Source organism: Sitophilus oryzae, unplaced genomic scaffold, assembly GCF_002938485.1.
Source record: "Sitophilus oryzae breed Bouriz unplaced genomic scaffold, Soryzae_2.0 scaffold_931_pilon_pilon, whole genome shotgun sequence".
Classification (NCBI taxonomy): Eukaryota; Metazoa; Arthropoda; class Insecta; order Coleoptera; family Curculionidae; genus Sitophilus; species Sitophilus oryzae.
Window position 1 is genome coordinate 206,161 of NW_022147563.1, and position 20,090 is coordinate 226,250.

At 32.4% G+C, this 20,090-nt stretch overlaps 1 protein-coding gene across 3 annotated transcripts in view; it reads left to right on the plus strand.

The window, feature by feature from the left end:
- The window catches only part of LOC115890848 (protein numb), a 189,137-nt gene that overhangs the window by 106,321 nt on the left and 62,726 nt on the right, over positions 1-20,090 (plus strand). Inside the window, exon 10 of one of the 3 annotated variants that reach the window (XM_030911199.1) lies at positions 6,564-7,150. The exons of the other annotated variants lie outside the window; for them this stretch is intronic. The gene's annotated coding sequence lies outside the window, so the exon portion shown is untranslated. Of the gene's footprint in view, positions 1-6,563; positions 7,151-20,090 lie in introns of those variants that run through there. 3 annotated transcript variants of the gene reach the window in all.

Below are 20,090 nucleotides of genomic sequence, written 5' to 3' on the forward strand. Positions count from 1 at the left end.
TGACAAAAGCCAGTATCTGGGACGATTTTACAGAGGTTAGTTCTTCATCTGCGATATCAGTCGTATCAAAGTTCGAATGGTTGTACGAATGGTTGTCGTCTCGGCACACTCAGTGATGAGGTGTTCTGGGGTATCCCCATCTTTTCTACAGAATCTGCATTCGCCGTTGTTTCTTAGTTTCAATCTACTGAGGTGTTCATTGAGGAGACAGTGTCCTGTTAAAAACCCCGTGACAATCCGAAGATTGTTCTTAATCAAATCAAGGAAAATCGATAAATATTACGTATTTATTATTAGAAAAATTTAAAAGATCTTTCTGAGTAGGATATTTGGACTAAACCTGTCTAAAATCCAATCCCCGATTTCATCTAAACAAAAGTACTGTGTGTATCACCTGTATTTATGAAGTAAATCCTAAACTAACCTTACTAAATCTACTTACTAATATTTTAAATTCGTGCTAAATCTGTCTGTGTGTCGATAAGTCATTAAAAACTTACATCACCAGGCGCCAGTGGGTCAACCATGATTGCTCTCATATGTATTAAAGATTGTTTTATGTAACAGAATTATTTATTATTAATTTACACCTTGTTTAAGTATTTGTTTATCTCTCAGTTTATCCATTTTTCCCCTATCTGGTACTACTTCAGGAATTTGTTAAGATTCAAGACGAGGTTAACATTTAATATTTGATGTTTAAATTAATTTATGTATCATTATATAATATATGATGCGAGGCATGTTTCACTGTTGGAATTACACAGGTCTTGTTAGTTTTTTTTTGTATAACTAATTACTGTATTATGTTGATACTGTGGAAGATGGATTTACCTGGTTTATTGCAAAGCTTGTGTTGTGAAATAATCTAGGTAATAAGATCATGAAGAAGGCGATATTTTTCTGTGATTTCTAAGAAACTTCAGCTGCGTAAATACTAAAAATGTTTGATTCTCGGTTTGATCGCACACGTGAGTATGATACACATTTAATTTATGATTTAGTATTGTATATGAAAAAAGATGTAGTTATGGTATGATTTTACCAAATTTACATGAACTAATATATTAATAGGAAGACATTAAAAAATACATGAGAATGGGCATGTTGTAAAATCGGTCTTTATACCATTGGAGTCGGTTTGTGAGTCTTCCCAGAGGTATTCTGATCGCAATTCAGTACCTGTACCCACTGTAAACAAACCCGTTTTATGAGAAATATACTCTTTAGGTGCCTAATTCAGGTAGGTTCCTCTCTTTGTGGATGCTGAGAATAAAAAAAAATACATATACTTAATATGTTTGAAATTTTTTTTTTGAAATTATTTTTTTTTTCCATTTAGTGTGGTGATGAGACTATTAGAGCAATATATGTATAGAGGATATAGAGGAAATATCATTGATGCAGTTTAATAATTTGATGTATTCATACCGAGACTCATACATGTTGAGGTTCTAGAATGATTTGAAGTTCAGAAGTTCAGATGGAACTCAAGATGGAAATATCTTATTTTACGTTTCTAAATTTTCTAGTTTTTTAGGAATTAGAAAGAAAATATAATTAGAAAAGCTTCTATAGTAAACTGCAGCCATTTAATAAAAAAGTTGAGAATCTACCTGTTGGGTTATCTATACTAACCTAATGCAACTTATCAGGCAATTCAGGAAATTGGTACTTGAATATGATACAGTTTAAAATATATACTTCATCTCGAGTGGAAGCCTCCTGGGTTTTTTTAAAAATTTTGTTTTATGTTCTTATTAAATGATGGGCTCATACATAATCGTATACTATATTTAGACCATAAATATAGGCAAGAAATCCATCAAAGGAAGACATCCATCTTAGAACTTAGAAATAATACTGTTCTAAACATTTTTCCAAATGTTCATAGCTAGTAGTGGGAACTATCGAATGAATACTATCGAAACATTCGATAGTTGCAATTCATTCGAATAATTCGATAGTTAGTAAGAAAACATTCGTTGAAAACTATTCGAATAAACATTATCGAATAGATCCGTCATCTGCCTTGAAATATTGTATTCTAGTAATTCGGCAGCAAAAACCATTCATTTATAAAATTCATTCATTTATGAAATTCATTTATTCGTCAGGATCGATTATAATAAAATATTAACTGAATTTTAGTTGTCGCCCGGCGACGTAGGTTTCTTTCCGAGAAACCCGACAGCGGTCGGTGGCAATGCTATGAAAGAAGCCGGCATCTTTAATTTTTTGCGGAGTCAGATATAAATAAGGACACATTATTTTTTTTATTGAGGTGCTAGTATTTACACAGAAAATACATTATGAAGGGCGCTGTTGCCATATTTTGGTATTAGTTGATATTGGCAAAGAATATTATTGTTTGGCTTTAGTTAGTAGGGTTAGTATGTCTATATATTCTGCATTTTTTTTTATTAATATTCTGTTGTTACACTGCAATAATACTTGTTATTTTGGATGTAGGAAAATGATTTTTAATGTTTTTAAGCAAAGACTGGTTTAATAAATAATAATAACAGTAATAATTTGTTATACCCATTACCAACAAAATTTAAAATCATTTAATATAAATATTTTTTTTAAGTAGTAGCAAAATATAAACAAAAAATTAGATGTCAAAATTATTTATATTAGATCCTATTTAAAAATAATATAGTCTCTAAATTTTTTGTGTGTGGCAACGTTGGTTTATTAAATAATAATAATTACAGAACTAATTTGTTATATTAAGAACAAATTTTAAAATCATGAAATATAAACATTTATTAATTTTCTAAGCATTCAGTGTAATGGAAGGAAAATATAAATAAAAAATTAGAAATCAAAATTATTTATATTAGGTGCTTTATATTACTATTTAAAAATTATATTTACTTTTACTGGCATTTACTTTAAAAAATAAATGAAATATTTCTTCGCAAAATAGTACATGTAAGAGAATTAGCATAAACAAAATACAAACATCGTTAACTTTTTTTTTTAAATTGGCACGTGTAAAACTTTTATTTTAATTTTCTCACCCCATAGTTTGAGTTCGATAACCATTTACTTAACTACATTACTTAAATATGATTATTAAGTTCAACTAATTCATATTATTAAAACATCTAAAATACAAATATGTATTTTTAAAATTAATTGTAAGTTCATCTCATCTCATTAAAAAATAGCCATATACCATATAAAATTAAATAATTGAAAGATCGGACTACGGAAAACCACACAAATTTTCGGAAAAATTTTGACCACCTGTACATGCACACAATCGTCAATAAATAAAATTAAAAAATAACTACTATTTTAGTATTTTAACTATTTTAATAAACGCAAAAATAGCACAGTATTTATACGGCGAAGTTATGAAAATTTGGAAGAACTAATAATGCACTGACGCATACAAAAATCAAACGAATACTAAATTTCATTTATCAAAAGCATTCGATAGTCGTGGCTCAACGATAACCATTTAGTCGCACGGCGAGGTTGTCACATATGCTTTAGTATACAAATGAATGAATGATTTTATTCGAATAAAACTATTCGATAGTTGAAATCATTCATTCATTAACCATTCGATAGTCTAATTCATTCGATAGTTCCCATCGCTATTCATAGCCGCATTTTGTCTATTTTTTTCGATTTTTATATATTTAACTATAAAAATGGGAAAATCTTCAAGGCTATTCTTTAAATAGATATTATTGCAGTAATTTTTTTACACTTCATACCTGTTGCATTTAAAACTATCATAATCGAACGTGGAACTGATGAATCTATCAAGGTTATAATACCGCTTAGTAGTAGCGTTTAGAATTATTTGCATACCATTTTATATTATTCCGCGAATAAACGTATTAGCCTATTGTACTGTTATTTTAATTTATGCCATAAAAGTCTACTGAACAATTATTACGTTTTCCAAATATGTATGTCTAGTTTTAACAAGCACCTAACTGTCTTAGTAGACACGAACTCTATCTTAAGTAATGGGGGAACATCTTTATTTTTTTTATTAACCTATTTTTTAAGTGCTATGCCATCAACTTGCATTAAAAAAAGTAGCAATAACGATAAATGTCAACTATGTTACACATCTACAGGTGGCGCTCTCACTTTTTCCAATAGTCTAGGATAGATAGCAAGATGCTTATTACAATGGCGATCGAACAAGTCGGGGCATTGAGAACAGTCTTTCATGGAATTAATAGAATTATTTATTTAGGTCAAAATAGATTCTTGCAAATTTTATAGAGATAATGTTACTGTTGAGTTCGTAGTTGAGTCATAAAAATAGCTGTAGAAAATGAATATTAGGTATGTGTTTATAAGGTGTGGATCTACTTTTAATAGTAAGAGGCACTACTAATTATTGTATTGGTTTACATTATGAATATGGGAGTGTAAGTAAATATTGCACAATTAATGTTGGTCATTGGATTGAAGAAATGCGTATGTGTTGTTCTCGGTATTGATACAAGTTTCACGTTTCAATGTACATTTATATACATCTCAAATGTGATTACTTCATGCTTTTGTATAGACATATATTTAGTAATAATGTATAATATTATTTTAGTTTTGAAATATGTTAATTTTTGTTAATCATATATAACAAATGGATGAATTAAGAATGTAGAACTAACTACCAAAACACAAATGCTGTTAAAAACTGCTAGTTTTTAAATAGCATAGGTAGCAATCAATCCACCACCTATTATCATTAGTTGGGGGGGGGGGGCTGGTTTAATTTTACCTAAATACTATAGAGAATAAAGACATTACCTGCATATCCAGAGTACAAATAAATTTGAGTCGGACAGTCCTTATAGCATCGTGGATTTCAATTTTCATAACTGAAAACGATGGTGAAATAGAATAATTTGATTATTTATCCCTGTAACTCCTTTGGCTCTGGTCAGAGCTTAAAGTTTGTAGTGTCTCTGGAAGCTTCTACCTTTTAGACTTAGAGTCTATAAAATGTTTTTATTGACCTAAAGTCTATATTTTTAAATAGTCGTAGTTAAACAGACGTACTCTTAGAAAGAGCAAGTTTATGCATGACCGGCAAAATTCCAGCATTCAAAAATCTGCTACAACGTGTGAGTATATAGAGTTGTTACCTGGCAGTAAGAACTGCTGTCACAAATGAGTCTAGTTCAAAATGGAAGAATATAAGTTGCTGATGATGGTAATTTTTCTTAATCCGAGAAGTAAAACTCTCTTGAATTTGAGAGTATGGGAATCTAAACTTCATGAATCAAAATACGAGAACATCGACATAACGTATTGGCAAGAGAAGTCTTTCCTCTGTATTTTCATTTATACGAGTGAATTGATATAGCGATCTTATAAGTCGGGGAGAGAAAAATGCGAAGTGTTTATTACATAAACATTTAGAAAACCACTGAATCTGACGCTCTATATCATGCGCTTGGGAAACTACATGCTATTTCTTGTTTATTCGGTACATCTTATTGTCCTGAGCGCGTATTGACTGTACTCTTCGTACATATAAAAACCGGCACCCAAAGCTAGAAATGTCGATCCGATATGAAGCCTTGTCTATATGGCGCTTGGGACAAGAGTATACCTTTGATTTACTCGAATACTTTTATACATGTGTTGTGTTAAAGAGTCTTTATTTTAAGGCTGTAAATGGTATACAATTTAGAAATCTAATACAAATAGAGACCTGATTGTATCCTATTCTACTTTGTTATTTTAATCTGGAATGGTCGGATTGTTTTGGAAATGTTTTATTCTTGTTACGGTTCTGTTTGCTGTAACTCTGTGTGCTGTTCTCTTTGCTGTTTGCTCGTGCTGTTTGCTGTGTGCTGTTCTCTTTGACAAATTATATGAGAACCCACTATTATTAACTAATATAATTAGTCTTAATATAGTCCACTTTTGACATTTTCGCTTAGAGAAAAATCGTATTTTGAATTTCAATCCAGAGAACCATGGCTGTGTTAAAAACACTATTTTTTAATCAAGTCCTTATGAAGTCGTCAAGTCTCTTGTGCTGGCCGATTAAAAGATGCCCAAATCGTATTTTTAATAATATATAATATATTTTTTAAATGGAACAAGGATGGCTCATTAGCATATTTGGAAATAGCATTTTTTACGAATAATTTGGTATCACACACTTGTTATGTCGAGTCAAATTTTTGTTATGAACCGCATGTTACAATTTCAAATAAACCATATGCGAAAATGTCAAAAATTGACAGATGACATGTCATTCTATTCAGAGTGTCATTTTGCATCGAATAAAGTAGAAATATATCGAGGGTGCCATTTAAAAATCAGAAGTTGTAAAAAACAATTGAATACGTCAGTCAATCCTAATTTATGTCATATAAAAACCAAACATACCAAATTTCGTTTTTTTATCTGTAAAAATAAAAAAGGTGTGAGCCGCTTTTGAGACGCATCCGATATACTTGTACCTATGTATAAATGCCATTATAATTTATATTATACTATTGACCGATAACTGTTGAGGATAATAAAATTGCCAACTAAAATGTCTTAAATATATTTTGTTTTAGGAAATAATGAAAATGGAAGTATCTCAAGAGCTTTCTAATTATGGTGGAACCAATAAACGAATTCGCTGTATTGATATTCCATATAAATGTTCCATGCGGTTTTAGTGTGTCTTAAAATACTCCTTTCAGCCAATAATTCACATTGAATTAGTAACGATCTGACATAACACAACTACAACCCACTTTTCAAATGCACGTGTATAACACAGTTTATTTATTCAGTAACAGAACCGGCCCAACATTTAGTAGATTTTATGCAGATTTAAGATGTGTTTAGACAAACGATTTCCGCATCTGCTGGACGCATCTGAGCCATGCAAGATTATTTAGTGTTATGTCCAGTTTTAAATAACCCTGACTAAATTGCTACGAAAACATATTATAAAGTTTAATATTAGTTTGTTATAACTTTGTTAGACAAGTTTGTATGTTGTAACAATAAAGTGTACTAGTTATTTTAATCTATCAAAATGTACAGTCATGTATTAATAATAAGCTTATTCGTAATGAATAATATCAACGTTGGCATTTTGTAATTGTTTTTACAAATACCTTCTAATATATTTTTAAATGCACATACTTAGTGCTATATTGTTTTGTCTCTAAATGGATTTTAAATTAATTCTTAAATACAGTGAGTATGAGTTGGAAGGAAAACAAATAAACTTGTGAAATTTGACAAAATATAATAGTTTCATTAGCTTTCTCCAAAAATGTTTTGAGTTAGCTATAGCTTTAGGAATCGATGTTTATCCATTAATATAAGAAGAATAATAGAAGATTGTGTTTGATAATAGTACCATGGTAGAGATAATAGAAGACGGGGAGCTTCTGTAAGATTAATTTAACAAACTTCTATAAGGGGACCTTTGAAGAAGTTTATTTATTAAAGATTGAAATTATTAAAAAAATATCTAAAAACATTCACACATAACTGAAGGCCTTCTTGCCATTGATTTTGAACTTTGAAATTGATATTGTAAAAACTAATTTAAGTTTATATCATAGATTTATTTTTTTCTCAAACAAATGACAAATTACAGTTGAGGGTTGGAACCTTTGGTGTTACACAGCAAAATAAAAACACTAAATCACCACAATACACCAAAACACTTTTACTTTTACACGTGTATCGACACGTGTTCACGTGACGCGTGTTTCGCTAACCATGTTAGCATCATCAGCAGATGATTATAAACTAAAATACAATCTACAAGTTGAGCGTTTATATACTCGCTCAGTGGGCACCGAGTGGGCGTGGCAAGATCTAGTCAACCGAGTCAGAGCCTACCGAGCATTACAGTTAAATTTCCGCCACTAGAGTAGTAGGAACAAAGAATCTAATAGCTGGACCGAGAGCTGGACATTTGTTCATATTGGTGAGAGTGTAATCGAAGCTGTACATAATTCAAATTCCGAAAAGTTGTCAAGGACAACATGTATTATACCGTCTTTATTTTTTAAACATAATATGTTTTTAATTGATTAATAATTATGTTTATTTTTTTTTTAATTTATAGCGACAGAAATATTTATGGATGTCTGATTGAAAGTTTGCTTTAGGCGTTAACTGTTACGTTTTTAAGTCTGGATCTATAGCCCACTGCATAAATATCAATACTTTCTTATAAAATACTTAAATAAATGACATTTTATTGAAACCAAATAACGTAGGAAAATTACAAAACTTATTGAATGCCACGCAAAATAAAATATATTATTATATAACGTGATTGTTTTTAAAAACTATAACACTTATCAGAACACTCATTTATCCGATTTTTTGTTTCTATACAATGCTCCATATAGAGCGTTGGTGACCTCTCGCATGTACTTGTGATGCGTGTCATCAGTGTTCACAAGTACACGCGACCTACTGTTTTTGCCGAATTCGATTTTATCCGATGTTGTTCCATAATCATCATCTTCATCATCAGGACCACAAAAAAGAGCTGTATGCCATTTAATACTGCTCAGATATGACCAACCATCAATTGTGTTCTTTCGTAAACTCCTAAAACTAAATACTTGCATATAATTGTTTGTCTATCTACGTCTAAGTTTTTTTAGCCATTTCTTAAAAACATTAACCGCATTACGAAGTTTTACTCACATGTAGTGTTTCCCTGCGATGCATTTAATTTCATCTTTATTGGAAGGAATCTTTATTGGAAGAACTTCTATTTCACGATATGCAATATTAATGTGGGCGGACTTACCCAACATTGTTTATAATTTCACTTCTCCAGTTATTTATCCAGTTTTGGACGTAATACCTGGTTTTCTGCAGTTTGGTGGCTGCTTCTTTCGCCGTTTGTTCACGAACAGCTCTATATTTGTAAAATTGACAATTATTTGTGGTGGTTGACTTTTAGGATGGCCATTGTCGACAATGTGTCTAGGGAGAGACAAAGCTAAAGGGAAAAATGACCCATATCATGAGCATATCAAGAGAGCAGCTGATAATTCAAATTGATTTCATGCATCTGTTGATTTTAATCAATAATTGAAGAGCAGACTTTCAGATGCATTTTAACAATTTTTTAGAATTTTAGAAAACGAAAAAACTGCCACGCATTTTGTAAGAAACTTACCGAACTAGTATACTTGAAAAATGGATAAAAAATCATAAAAATAGTACACCTACATGTGAAAAATCTAGTTTTGATGATATCTGAAAAAATTAGAAAAAAACTGTTGACTGTCCTTTAGGAGTGAAATTTCTCTTTATTTTTCTGCTACCATGGTCTGTATCCCTAACTACATAGTCCCCAGTCGTAGTTCCATTCATTATTTTAACTAATATTATTCAAAAAAATAGAAAAGTTTTATTACAAAAAGAAAACCATTCATTTGGCAATGACAAACAAACAGCAGTATGTCCACAGCACACAAGGACATACTTCTGTTTGTTTGTCTACCGCCAATGGACGTACAGTACATAGAAAGTCTAAGGTATTTTCGCCATTTAATTCGAATGGGATAAAATGTATTTAACACGTCGTTTCAGGCATTATAAACTCTGTGTATGTAGTTTGCAAGACCATTTTTGGTTGAAAATCTTAAAAAATTGACAAAATGCATTTAGTAGGTAAGTTTGCTCCTCAATTGCTATTATGATTAGCGAAATACTGATCCACCATTAAAATATAAAGTGTTTGTGGTAGATTTTGTATTTTTATGGGTATAAACATTCCAACTTAAATTAGCATTTTAAGTTTCGTTTAACTCTTTGGGACAATATGAACTTGGATAAACGAAATGATTTCGTAATATAAGAAGAAGTAGTTTTAGGGTTATCTTAGAGAAATATTTCTTTACTTAAGTACCTTAACTGAAGTAGGCATCAGATTCGTAAAATAAATGCAATTTTGCGTGTTGCGCTTTCAGTTATCCCCCCTAGAAGACCATCACATGTAACTCCTGGATTACACTAGTTGCGTGCCTGAAATAGATAAACATTGTGTGATTTGCTCTTTTACGACTCTTGAAATGGTCTTGCACATGCACATCGTAGTTACAGGCAAGTCTATAGGATTTGTCTGGTTTAATGTACGTTACGTTTTACGATAATTACTGATCTTATGTAATACAGACGCCGTGACCTACTCTCAGACTCTCATATAAATCTTGGTATATGTTATTTGCTTCGTTAGTTTGGTAAAGTTTTATAGGTATAACTAACATAAATTTTGTCATGGGATAATAAACCTTTAAGTAGTCAAAGCTTTCTACAGTATGTGATTGGGTGTATTCATTAGTTTTAGTTTAGTTCTTTAATAGGTTTTTAAATTTATTTCTTTTTAAATTGATTATTTATTTAAAACTAGACCTGTAGGGGTTTGGAGGATAAGTAAGATGAAGGGGTCTTTATACCTATATATTCAGACTAATTAGACTCTGTATATCAAAAACTAAGTTGCTTAAAAATACTTCTGCATAAATAACGTTTCAAACCAATCACAAAGCACCCTGAAAGAATTTCGAACTATTTCGGAGCAATCGCTATATGCAGTTACCAAGAATCTCTGAATTCTGAACGAAGTAATATTAAAATTAAAACCGATTTGCTACAGAATCGTTACTCTGCAAAATCCCTAAACAATATTATATCCAATTGCAAGTCTGACTCATTGGTGCGCCAGCCTGAGGAGGATGCTTTCTCTCTCTCTTGACGATTCCATATTATTAACCATATATTAACATCGCAGATCAGGCGAATAGCCAAGTAGTATAAAATTAAAACTAAATTAAAACTGTTTTTAAGTCTGGGACTACTCTAAGAAGTGTTCTAACAAAAACAAAACCGGAATCATCAAACCAAGAAAAAGAGTGCATCTACCAGGTACCTTGCGAGTGCGGTGAGTCGTATATTGGAGAGATAAAACGTCCTCTACATGTACAACTTCGCGAACATAAAAAAACATACGCAAAGAGGTGAAACAATGAAGTCGGGCATTTGATATCATGTGTTGTCCAAGCACCACAACATAAAATGGTCGGTCGGAAGGGGTTGTCCACAAAGAACCCCATTGGAAAAAGCGCAAATTTAAAGAGGCCGTATTCATTTCTACAATAATAAAATCTTTAGTAATCCAAGTATCGAAATTTCAGCAATATGGCAACCACTCATAAAACGTTTCAATGCAGGTATTCTTAGTAGATAACCTCAGACTTTTGATTGCACTCAACTAATTCACGGGTGATTGCTCGGCTCTAGTATAAATATAAGCTCCATGATACAAGCTCAGTAGTTTAGATTAGTTCACACTTGATAATGGTCAGTGATACTTCTGACCGAAACGTTGTGTAAGCTAAAATTAAAGACAATCGAAGTCTGAAATTCTTTTAGTTTTTATAAAATTTGTTACTTACATTCATCGGTACTTCTTCTAATATTTTTTTTGTATTAGGGGCTTGTATATTTTGATGAATTTATTATGGTTAGCTGATATTTCTTTTCTCAAAGTATCAAGTTCGAATTTGTATATATTATAGATTTTTGATTTATGTATAGTGGTATATTTTCTTTGAAATTTTGGAACATAAACAACAAAATTTGTGTTTCTGTATGCTTACCTTTAAAATAATTGTAAATACAATGTCTACAAAGAAATATTACCGGATATCTTACACAGGAAACGACTACACTTTTGATGGTTTAGAAATAGTAGGGGAGACAGGAGTGAAAATGAAAAATATAATGAAGGATGATTTCTTTGACGTTTAATTTAATTTTCATTTTGAGATTCCTATAACTTAATAATTTACATAAGTAAGAAATTAACTAATTAACTAATAATTATTAAACCGATTCGAACTTTACTGCTGCTGCTAAAATCCTCTTGTAGACAGGAAAAAACAAGTTCTGAGGTTTTTCCGTCCAGCGCCCCCAGTATGTCGGTGCATATCCGTTGAAAGTCTCCCCTCACCAGATACTCGAGAGCCAATAGTTCGTCGCTCCACTGCGGGCACCCAAAAAAGGTGTGTTCCACATCATCCAAGTGATCGCAGCAGGTACATCTTGGTGTGTTGGTTAATTTGGACCGATAGAAATATGCTTCAAAGCACCTATGGCCCGATAGGATTTGTGTGAGGAAGTAATTTATCTCGCCATGTGTTCTTTTGATCTAGGGTGTTACATCAGGTATCAAACGCTTGGTTCATTGCCCCACCATGCGTTTCCAGGTCCCAACTCTCCTGAAAAGTTCTTAAGTTAATTCCCTTTCTTCTAACTTTCCCCTCTGGTCTCTTCTCCATGCTCTGCCTCGCTCACCTGCGAGTAATGCAGTTGGTATGGTTCCTGAAATTACCATCAGGGCACTTCGCATAGCAACCTTCCTCTGCACTTTCTGGCATAGCTGTTTGTATTTTTCACATTTACAGGTTCCCTGCCAGACAGGTGCCGCGTAAAGTGAAATTGAGTGGACTACAGCACTAAAGAGTTTTCTTTTTTGCTCGGGGGTCCATCTCTGTTCGGCATTAACCTGGATAGTAGCAGAGCTGATCTCTCCGCCTTTTTGCACGCATGCTCTATGTGGCTTCTCATTATGGCTCCACTATCGAGAATAACACCCAGGTATCTGATGCTAGATTTAGTCTCCAGCTCCATGTGCAGAACGTCGATGGTAAGCCTTCTTGCATACTTCCGCTGGTTTAGTAATACAGCCTCCGTTTTTTTCTGGCGCCAGTTCTAATTTTTTACGTGCATCTACTCCGCAATTCTTCCTATATCAATATTTGCATCCCTGCGGAACTCCAAATGTCACGTCTATTTCGGAATTCTCCGTAATCTGCAACTTCCTCTCTGAGAGATAGCTCGTGATCATACGTCTTAAGTAAGGTGAAATATTTATTTTTTCCAGGCATTCAACTATTTCCCTCCATGGCACAGAGTTAAATGCGTTTCGCACATCCAGAACTACAAGTAGGCACATCTTTCGATTTGCCCATGCTTTATCCTTTGCATCCTTTACAATGCTGAGAACTCTTTCGAAAGCCTTTTCGAAAAGAGCGAAGAACGCTCCTTTCGAAAGCCAAACTGTGAATCGGAAAAACCTCCGTTGTTCTCTATCTTATTAAAAAAGCGGTCTTTTATAAGATGAAGAACATAGAACATAGGGTATGAGCTTAGGGTAAGATTAACAAATTAATATTTTTAACAAATCTTGTTATATCTGATATATATTTACTTAGAGACTAACATGAGACTCGAATGACGGCAGGAGAGTTCAACCATCTAACCAGAGTCCCACACTACCTGAGTCAATCTCTAAAAGTAATAATTATAATCAAATGAAAATTGTTTAATTTTTTTCCATAACACCGAGTTTCATGAAAGCCTATTGGTATATGCCATTTTTTAGTAACAAAATACATTTACAAAATATAGTATTGAATTATTTTCTAATCATATTTCGTTATTAAATCACGCCAACACAAGTGATTACATGAAAGAAGCTAATTTTAATTATTGGCACTAAAACCTACGCACTAAATTATCAAATGAATTTCTATACCTGATGAATCCTGAATCGAGATAAACATAACATTATATTTCATATCAATTAAACTTTTAATTACGTAATCCAGGGCTCGATTTTTACATTCATTTTTGCCAACCATTGACATATTCGGCGCTGTGCTGCGTAACTGGGATTTAAATTTCGTGCTGGGGATTCAGGTGGTAGCTTTGCAGTAAAAACATGTCAAGTCGCATTTATTTAGTTATTTCTTGACATTGTCATTCGTTTTGACACTTTAGTTTTGTATTACGAGTTTTTGGTTTAAATAAATAGCGTGGTGATCCTTTAAGCTTGAAAATGTTGCCAGACCTTGCAGTCGAACATTATTCATTTTAGAACCTCTTTTAGTGTAAAGTGTACAAGATAGCTTTATAACCGTAAAAAACTCATCGCAACCTTATTAGAATATTTTGAATGGGAAAGCGGTAGTTATGTCCCTTAATTTATGTCCCTTAAGTGCTGTTAAGAAGGTGAGTTTTGTTGATGTAAATAATAACTGTTTATATATTTATAATTAATTTATTTTTGTTTCCTAAAATATTTTGATTAAAAGAAAACATATAAAAGTGGGCAACGCTGTGCCGGTTAAGCCTAATGACGCGACTGAAAGTTTATTTGGTATGAACTGTATGTATTCATTTTACTCGCATCTCCCCTAAAATACTTCAGTGTTTGTTATGAATGTTTCCATCAGCTTTGCATGTACGTACATACATTGAATAAATTGTCGGCGCTTGAGCATGTAACTAAATATCGATGTGATGTTAAAAAACATCCTTGAAATTCTACTATTAAGCAGATGGCCTAAGCGTTTCTACTATCATTTTTCACTCTACTTGGATTAGGTTTTGTATAATTTACAATGCTGTTTGGAATTTGATAAACTGAAGGTGCTATTTCGGGAACGTGCCTTGAGTTTATTTAATCTGTAAATGTACATTTTATTTGATCAATCCTATTTTAATATCAAATATTAAGAATTTGTTTTTCTAGTTTGTGAGTACATTTATCATAACGATTTAAATAAATACGTCTGTATTTGTAGTTAATGTCTATACTACCAATTATGGAAGGTTTTCATTACTACAGTCGCCTAGGAGTAGCTCTAATAAAATATATTAAAATTATATAAGAGTTTTTTGCCTTGAACTGCTATTATAGAAATTAATTCCACGCTGTGTTCGACATAATGTTGATCAACCTGCTCTCACTACCGGTTTGGGGGCCCATCATCAGGTGAGCTTGGGTCGTTTCCACAATATGTTGAGCACAGCGCAGAGTATATAAACACGACTTGTCGTAAAGTAGCGGTAAGATATTAAGTCCCGCACCGCGAGATAGCGGCCTGCGTGCAATGGTAGTACTTTCGTACCACCGAGGTACAACTATCGATAGTAAATAAAGGCTTTTTTCGGCTAGCCCAAATTATATAATGGAAAATCAATTTCTTGCAGTTTTTAGGTATATAATGAAATTATATAAGAGTTTCTTCCCTTGAACTGCTATTATAGAAATTAATTCCACGCTGTGTTCGACATAATGTAGTACGAAACCGCTAGTGAGAGCAGGTTGATCCACATTATGTCGAACACAGCGTGGAATTAATTTCTATAATAGCAGTTCAAGGGAAGAAACTCTTATATAATTTCATTATATACCTAAAAACTGCAAGAAATTTATTTTCCATCATAAAATATATTCTCTAATACAAGTATTTGTTCTCAGATTTATGAATTATGAAATTAATAGAAGAATAAAATTGGTAGAGGAAGAAATCTACTATGCAACTCCACTTAAAGAAAAGAGGTTTTGATCAATTGATACAACCAATACAATCATGGCCTACGATTTTGAAACATGGATACCTATTGATGAATGATGTATGCTTCGGATAACAAGAAGAGATCATGTGATCTATAGAAATGAAATCTCTAAAACAATTTACCTAGCCAGAAATACACAAGTGCTCGTGAACCCCCAAATTTAATAACTTCTATAATATAATCTAACTAGCGTGTACCCGCGACTTCGTTCGCGTCGAATTAATCATTTGTAATGGTGATGATAAAGCAAAGCAAGAATTTTCATTAACATACAAACTGGATAAAATTTTCTCACATTTATGTCAGCATGAGAAAAAACAATATGGCGATATTATTATATAACTTGGTATTATTCGAGGGGTAGTTTCATCTCGATGGAATTTGATTTTCGAAAAATCCGTTTGCCAAAAATAAGCTTTTTACGCCAAGAAGTTTAAGCAGAATCGTGGTTAATCCATTACCCAACTTTTTGGAACACCCTGTATGATTTTTTAAAAAATTTCAAAATATGTAAAAAACAAAAATTATGCGTGTCCAAGCGTTTTCCCGAAAGATTAACCGTTTTTTAAATAACAAATATTGTAATATTTGAGGGGCTTTTTCACCCTCTTGGGATTTGAGATTCGAGAAACCCCTCCTTATCGAACCTCTACACGCCACAGTCAATCCGTTTGCCAAAAAATCAGCTTTAAACGTCAAACAATTTAAGCAGAATCGTGATTACTCAATGGTTATATTTTATGAAACACCCTGTATAAATTTTTAAAAAATCTTAAAATATGTAAAACAACAAAATAAAATATACGTGTTTAAGAGTTTTTTTCCGAAAAACTCACCGGTTTTTAAATAAAAAATATTCTAATATTTGAGGGGTGGTTTCACCCCCTTAGAATTCGAGTTTCGAAAAATCCCTTCTTATCGAACCTCTACACCCTAAAGTCAATCCGTTTTGCAAAAATCAGCTTTTTACGTCAAGCGCTTTAAGCAGGATCGTGATCAGTCACCAGATTTTTCGAAACACACTGTATACTGTGTACATTTTTAAAAAATCTTAAAATATGTAAAAAACAAAATAAAATATACGTGTTTAAGCGTTTTTATAAGCGTAATATTTGAGGGGTGGTTTGGAACCACCCCCTTGGAACTGGAATTTCGAAAAATCCCTTCTTATCGAACCTCACACCCTAGGGTGTGTGTATTTTACTGTCCTAGGGTTGGTGAACTTGATCCATCGATCGCCTCTTTGCCTGATATTGTAACCGACACACTTTCATTTTAATTTTGTAGCTAAAGTCTGCTAGTCTTAGATGTAACATTCGTTGTTTCCATTGATCTTTGTATTTTTGTTACGTTATCCATGTTTGATTGTGTAAGTGTTCAGGTCTGAATAAGGCTCATCAATGCTAAAGTCTGCTAGCCTTAGATATAACACTCGTTTTTCCATTGATCTTCGTATTTTTGTTACGTTATCCATGTTTGGATTCTGGATTCAGCTATGCTGGATTCAGCTTTAAAGGAATTTTCCCTCGAACAAGGAGTCAGAATTGTCTCCTCAGCCATTTAAGATATACGGAGAATACAAAATGAGAAGGTCGCTAGAAACATTGTCAGGAGGCATTTCAATAAATGGCCAAAAAATAAATAATCTACGCTTTGCAGATGATTCAGCACTACTCGCTAGCAGTCAAGAAAAGTTAATCAATTTAGTAAATAGGGTAGAAAACGAAAGCAATCGGCTCGGTCTGGAACTAAATACGCAAAAAAAACAAAATCATGATAGTTCATAGGCAACATAACAACCATCCAAATATAAGACATATCGACCGCTTTGAAGTCGTTAAGTCATACGTATACCTGGGATCACTATTGACAAATACAGGCACATCGGAAGAAGAGGTAAAGCGTAGGTGCAACATGACAGAGGTAACTGTTGGGAGACTGACCAAGATCTGGAAAGACCGCCAGATTTCAAGAGCCATCAAAAACCGACTAGTTAACTGTTTGGTACTCCTAATATTGACGTATGGCTGCGAATCGTGGACTCTCAGGCAGGCGGAACGTAAGAAGATCGATGCTACCGAAATGTATTGTTATAGACGTATGCTCCGTATCCCATGGACTGAACGCCGTACAAACGTTTCCATTATAAATGAACTTGATATTACTAACAGGCTTTCCTGTAAAATCCGACTAAAACAACTAAGACGACACACCCTAGAATCAACCTGTATGCCAAAATTGAGCTTCTTATCCTTGAGTGGTTTGAGTAGGATCGTGATTAATAAGTGAGTCAATCACTTAAGGATTGTACTAGTATAGATAATCCTTAATAAACGGATTTTATCAAATTTTCATTAATCCTCTTTATTTATTCTAAAATAGATTCTTCAGACATTCCAAAATAAGGTACTATGAGTATAGTTGATGCTCTTTTGGAACGTATAAACCTTAGATTAACAATAAGTATAAACAAGTATTAGTTAAAATTCTCTACTGAGGGGCAGGAGACTCAGACTCACAGTCTTGTATGAAATTTTTTATTTAAAATTTCTACTATTCTAGGCAACATGTTTCGGGAATAACAATCCCTTCTCCCATCTTCAGGCCCGGAAGCTAAAATGTTGTAAATAAAAAACAATCAAAGTAAGTCAAGTAACAAAACAATAAAATACTGGTAAAGAAAATGCCAAGATGAGTTTTATAACAAATAAATAATTACAAATGCCATGGCAGAATTTATCTATTTAAAATTTCTTAAATATCATGAGGAGTACATAAAACTATTTCTAAATGAAGTGGGAAAATTCAGATTTAATTATTATGTACTCACATTGGGTCGCTGAACGTTTATTTATAAACAAGAAGTTTCATGACGATGTACCAGTTAAAATCTAGGCTAATCGGTATGCAGAATTCTCCCACCACTTTATTTTAGCAGATAGGGGAAAATGGTCCTAACAAAAAATATTCAAAATTTACTGAAGATTTTGAAGCTATTATTTATAGTACCCCGTATCTAGGCAAAATTTTGTAAAAAATACAATTTTCTTATTTTTTATAGCAGTTGCGCCCTGTAGCAGCCGTTCTACAAACTTGAATATAATTTCCAGCAATTTCTCGTAGCGTCTTTAGTTATAAATACTTTTTTCGCAGGCCCTACGACTAATACTTTCCGAATTACAGTCGAGAGCTATTCTTTAAAAAAGGACACCCTGTATATAGAAGGTATTAGCATTTTTATATTTTTAGTTTATGGTCAAAGTGCGTTATTAATTTGCATATCTAATAAAATTATAGTGAATTTTTTTGTTATTTACTTCCGTTGCTAAATAAAGGTATTGCAAAATTTGTCAAAATTCTAGCTGACACCAGTGACTCACATAGCATAATTAATTATTGAAATTACTCTCTAGCATTGGTCATCGTACAGCGATTACATAAAAAAACAAAACGGTGAAACTACTCAGAAATACCGGTGAACCCAGTAAAATGAGTCACCGTTCAAAGAACAAAAAAGTATTTTTTGATGACGATACGCTTCGGTATGCATTAGGGCATACCATTGAATGCCTTTGTAGTTCTGCTCACCCATTCAGTGACTTTGTGTAGGCTGGCCAGAGGGTGTTATTATCTTCAAAACTTCCGTGATGTGATAATTTCTCTATAAATATCATCTTCTTATTAATATTATTAAATTCTATAAAATTAATTATTATATATTAAATTCTGATTCTTAATGTTATTTATGTTAACCTTCCGTTACTGGTATGGGGTATTTTGATACCCCAATTAATTTTGATTAGAAATATGAGAAAAGAAAAATAATTTGGTTTGATAAAAAAGTTTAACAATTATTGTAGACATTTATAAACTTCTAATTTGTAACTAAATATTAATTGGTCTGAATTTTAGGATTTAGAAACTGCTTTGGCCTTTTTTGCTAAGCCATTCTTGATGAATTTTTCCTGGAACGAAAATCTTATCTAATCGCGAAAAAGCTTATCTAATCGCGACAGTCTTTATATAAAACGTTTTTGAACGAACAGGTTTAAATTGTACTGTTAGACATTCTATAAATACGGGCAAAGATAACGGTTGATGAGGTTGTAAAAAGCGTACTGCTATTGTTTTATGGCTACGAAATTATTGTGATCACACGCTTATTTCAACGGTGTCGTAATTTTTAATATGTTTATTTAATATTGTAATTTGTTTATATGTATGTTGTAGATAACGGTGATTTTCTTAGAATCAGAAATAACGTTTTTTTGGTATATAACAGGAAATTTCTAGATTTGAAAGTTTTAGAATTTGTCTTCCACTAAGAAAGTAAAATTGACGTTGGGTTTCACTGTGGAAGTAGAAGAATAAGAGACTCTTTCTTCGAGGTACGAGTAAACAGAGAAGCCAATAGGATCTTGTCATCAGTGCTTTTAATTTTAATGATAAAGATACTATCCAATGTGGATAGCATCTTTAGCAAATATAAAAAGATAAAATTTAAAAAAATTCGGACCATTGTTTTTATTTACTTTGCTTACATAACGTTTCGGTCAGAAGAATCACTGACCGTTATCAAGTGTGAACTTATAATTCAGTGATACTTCTGACCGAAACGTTGGGTAAGCAAAATAAATAAAGACAATGGAAGTCTCTTCTCTAATCTTTAGCATGATTAG